The 4,577-nt window shown below is 47.6% G+C and overlaps 1 long non-coding RNA gene across 1 annotated transcript; it reads right to left on the bottom strand.

Moving 5' to 3' along the window:
* Nucleotides 1-2,063: 2,063 nt before the first annotated feature.
* Nucleotides 2,064-3,473, bottom strand: LOC143273396 (uncharacterized). Its single transcript, XR_013051484.1, has 3 exons — nucleotides 3,084-3,473; nucleotides 2,494-2,602; nucleotides 2,064-2,126 (listed from the first exon to the last, which is right to left on the bottom strand). It is a non-coding gene; the product is annotated as an uncharacterized LOC143273396 (long non-coding RNA).
* Between the last annotated feature and the right edge of the window lie 1,104 nt (nucleotides 3,474-4,577).

Here is a 4,577-nt window from a genome sequence, read left to right as displayed (position 1 = left end):
TGATCGCTCTGATTGTCCCTGCCTTCTGATGCTGTTAACCCATCAGCTTTCCCTGGCCTCAGTGGCATGACTTGACATCACAGGCATCTGAGTAAGATGTCCCAACTTTAGGAGCCAGGACGTCATACTCCTTAACCACGACACGTCTCTGTATTTGGAGAAAATATTGCATCTACTTCTCCTTGTCAAGAATGCCATCAAATCTATCTTGTCACTGCGACAGACCTAAACCCACCTAGGAGACCAATCTTTGGGCATGTCTGTGAGGGGAGTTTTCTAGACTGGGTTAGCGGAGTTGAGTACTAACTGTTCAAAATGTGGGCAGTACCATTCCTTGAGCTGGGATCCCACACTGCCTGAGATTGAGAGCACACGCTGAGTGACCGGGGGAGGGTTTCTTTCCACTCACCGGTCAAGGGGGATACACTCCACGATGTGGGGGGAGTCAGGCAACAGGAGGCAGCTGCTCACACTGCACCCACAGCCAGGAAACTTGGTGAACAAAATTGAGGCTTAAACTTCCAGGCCTGTCCCCCCAGTAACTTCCTTCCTCCAGTGAGGTTCCGCCTCCTAAAGGTTTCCAAACCACCACTGACTGGAACCAAGTGTTCAACAAGAAGTCTAGGGGAGAATTTCGTATTCAAACCACAACACCACGGATGCCTCACATGCTAGGAGATGGTAAGTGGCTGATAACTTTGGGCTTTCTGGTCAAAAGCAAATAAACAACGAGATAAGTTAAAGTTATGATAAGTAACTTAGAGTAAACAACGTAACAAATACACAGAACAGTGTGGCCGGCGGCCAGCCTCTGTGAAGGGCCACCACCACGCAGAGTAGGAGTATTTGAGTGACTAGTCAGCAGCTCAGCAGCTCTGCTCTGGAGTAATTTGGTGTGTTTGAGGAAGAGGAAGCGGCCGTGTGGATGGAGAAGGGCTGAGCGGTGGGAGGTGAAGTCAGACATGAGTGGGTGATAACTCCCATCTGTCTATGCTAGTCAGTCACTCTGCCACTGCAAGTGCCCGGGGAGCTGAGGCAAGCAGATGACGCAGCAGAACTCAGACAGCAAGAGGGATCCCTGGGCTGCTGGGAGGAGCAGGGACCTGGAGACATTTAAGGGCACCTGTGGGAGACAGTGCTGAACGTGGGGGAAGGGAAACATCTGAGTGGTTTCTGGAGGTCTGGTGACGAGAGCTTGAGCAAGGCAGAGGAGAAACAGCTCAGGATGCCTCAGGTTTCTGAGTGCGTAGTTAAGGACACCAGTGGAAATACTGCTCTGGGGGCAGAAGGAATGGAGGGAGGGCCCTACTTTGGGCGTATGATGAACCAAGTGTATGACTAATCCAAATAGGCATGCCAAGTAAGAAGCTCAACACCAGTCGGGCAGCTGGAGGGCCAGTGAAATGGGGACGCTGTAGTACTTCAATTTGGGTTTCTATCGCTGCAACAAAACACCATGACTAAAAAGCAAGTTGGGGAGGAAAGGGTTTATTTGGCTTACACTTCAGCATTGCTGTTCATCACTGAAGGAAGTCAGGACAGGAACTCAAACGGCAGGATTCCAGAAGCAGGAGCTGATGCAGAGGCCAGCAAGGGGAGCTGCTGACTGACTTGCTTCCCCTGGCTTACTCAGTCTGCTTTCGTAGAGAACCTAGGACCACCAGCCCAGGGATGGCACCACCCATAATCAATCACTAGGAAAATGCCTCACAGGTGGATTTTATGGAGGTATTTTCTCAATTGAGTTTGCCTCCTTTCAGATAATTCTAGTTTGTGTGTCAAGTTGACTTAAGACCAGCTGTGGTATTGTGTTCCCCAAAATATTGTGCATGCTAATAAACTTATCTGGGGTCAGAGACAGAACAGCCACAATATTAAACATAAAGGATAGGCAGTGGTAGCACACTCCTTTAATCCTAGCATTCCAGAGGCAGAAATCCATGTGTTCAAGGATACAGCCAGGCATGGTGACTCATCATGCCTTTAATCCCAGGGATGGTAGAAAGCAGAAAAGTATATAAGGTGTGAGGACCAGGAACTAGAATCATTTGGCTGGTTAAGCATTCAGGCTTTGGAGCAGCAGTTCAGCTGAGAGCCATTTGGATGAGGACACAGAAGCTTCCAGTCTGAGGAAACAAGATCAGCTGAGAAGTTGGCCAGGTGAGGTTAGCTGTGGCTTGTTCTGTCTCTCTGACCATCCAGTGTTTACCCCAATAACTGGCCCAGGGTTTGTCTTATTAATAAGAACTTTTTAAGATTCATGCTACAATCAGCCAGCACAGTTGCCCTTCTTTCTTAACAGTCCCAATGGTGCTCAAAGCCTCTACTGGTCCCTAAGTGGTCCAAAAGTCCATTTTCCTTTACAGCAGGCCTCAGTCCCGACTCTGACCAATGAACAAAATGTGCAGTTTGCTGGCAACTCTTCCTTAGTTCAAAACAACAACATGTAAAGAGCTGTTCTCCCTCCGAGGCTGGAAGGTGTGCCCACCATACCTCCAGCTGCTGCAGCATCCTTGCCTCCTGCAGAAGAAGCTGAGCTGATGGTGGCCGAGCCATGGAGAGAGCTCGGGTCCTTGAGGACATCACTGGCCTCTGCCTCCTTCTGCAGGGATGAATTGCTGCCCACACAGGTGCAGGCTGAGATTTTTCAGGTTGGGGCATTCATGATCATGGAATTATAAGGCCTGTGATTAAGTATAATCACAGGTATGAGCCTGGGAAGATTACCCAGTAAGACAGGGCAGACACAGACGCTCCTGTAGGGATTAGACCTGGGGTATGGGGAGAGCCCAGCAGTGGGTCCTGGAGGACCCTGAGAAAGTCTGAGGACTCAGGGCACCAAGATGTTTCCATCCTTGGTCCTTGAGTGTGCTCTTCAATCCTTATCATGTTTACCTGCTCTATGGGAAAACTTGGGAGAGGAAGGACTCACCCACTCATCTCTTCTGGGAAGCCTATTTACAGATTGTTTGGCCTGGGTAAGATGTCTACACCTGCCAGTGGATCACAAGCTAGTCTCTGTCAAACAGGTGCTGGGTGAGAAGAGCTTCATTAAGAAAAGGCCTTGGGAGTGCCATACATACCCTGAGACAGACAAGTCAAATGCTCTCAGTCTTTTGCTGCAGACAGTTTCAGGGGCCTGTTGACATGGATACATGAAGACTCTAAAGGCAGCTATGTTTTCAGCACTAGCTCGGCTCAGGGTTTTGTGATGTCAGAGTCCTCTTCTGGGGTTCTTCAAGCTCTGTTAAATATTTTGCCCTCTCTTCAAGCTGGCTGTTCGTAGTCCCTGCCATTCTTATCGTAAACCTATGACAGTGGACAGATCCTGCCACAGCTCCTGCGCTTCTCGTTACCTCACCGCCCCATGGTTACAGGCTCACCTAAAGCAGCCCGAGCAGTCGGGAATGCAGTGTGCAGCTTGTGATCAAACAATGAAGACGGTGAACGGAAAACTCGAAGAACTTGAGCACTGATGGCTGGGGTGTGAGTTAAGGAACTGGTGGCAGGGGGTGGGGGGTGGGAGGGTGGGGTGGGGTGGTGGGGTGAGGGGTTCCAAATGCTTACCATGAATTCTGAACAGCCCCAGGAAGTAGGCAGTTAAAATCTTATTTAACAAACAAACAAACAAAACAAAAAACAAAAACCGTAGCAGGTCACTCATGAATCAGTGACTCTCCAGGACAGCCTACCCTGGCAAAGGTAATTTGATGAGTACAGAGCATTGCTGCATTCCTTTCTCATGATGATTCCTAGTGATGGATTTAGAATCGGGAAATTATGACATCCAGGAATGCAAGAGAAAGAGACAGACCATGGCCTAGTGAGATGGCTTAGCAGGAAGGGGAATTTGCTACCACGCCTGGCCGCCGAGTTCAATCTGTGGGACTCAACTGGTGGAAAGAGAGAATTGACTCCTGAAGGTTGTCCTCTACCTTCTGCACCCACTTCCCAAATAAATAAATGTATAATAATAATAATAATAATAATAATAATAATAATAAAAACAAATGAAAAAAAACAATAGAAAGCAAATGGAAGACAAAAAATGGCAATCACTGTAGTTATAAAAGTGCTAAGTACAGCAGGTAGAAGGCAGAAGATGGTAGAATGGAATCAGCACAATCCAACTATATCCTGTCTACAAGCAACTCACTTCAAATATGATGATACAGGTGGGGTGAAAATAAAAAAGGAAACAGTGTCCTACACAAACTGATAAAAAACAAAACAAAACAAAAACCAGAAATTGGTGTATTAGCCTCAAATAAAGCAAGGTCAGAGCAAAGGAAATTAATAGGGTCCAAGAGGGAGATTCTTTAACAACAGAGGGGTAGATCCAGCAAACCTAAACATGTATACGTCAAACACCAGAGCTTCAAAAGTATGTAAGCAAAAACCTAACTATGCTGGAAAGAGCAAACAGCGAAAGACAGGAACAGGCATATCTGTTTCTAAAGCTGTTACTCCACCGACAGCAAGAAACAGAACTAGATACAGTCAAGTCAGCAAGACAAAGAACCACCAACCCACCCCCTTCCTCTGGAGGATACAACCTTCACCAAGGTAAGCACACG

This window comes from Peromyscus maniculatus, chromosome 5 (assembly GCF_049852395.1).
Source record: "Peromyscus maniculatus bairdii isolate BWxNUB_F1_BW_parent chromosome 5, HU_Pman_BW_mat_3.1, whole genome shotgun sequence".
Lineage (NCBI taxonomy): Eukaryota > Metazoa > Chordata > Mammalia > Rodentia > Cricetidae > Peromyscus > Peromyscus maniculatus.
This window is presented reverse-complemented; position numbering and strand designations above follow the sequence as displayed.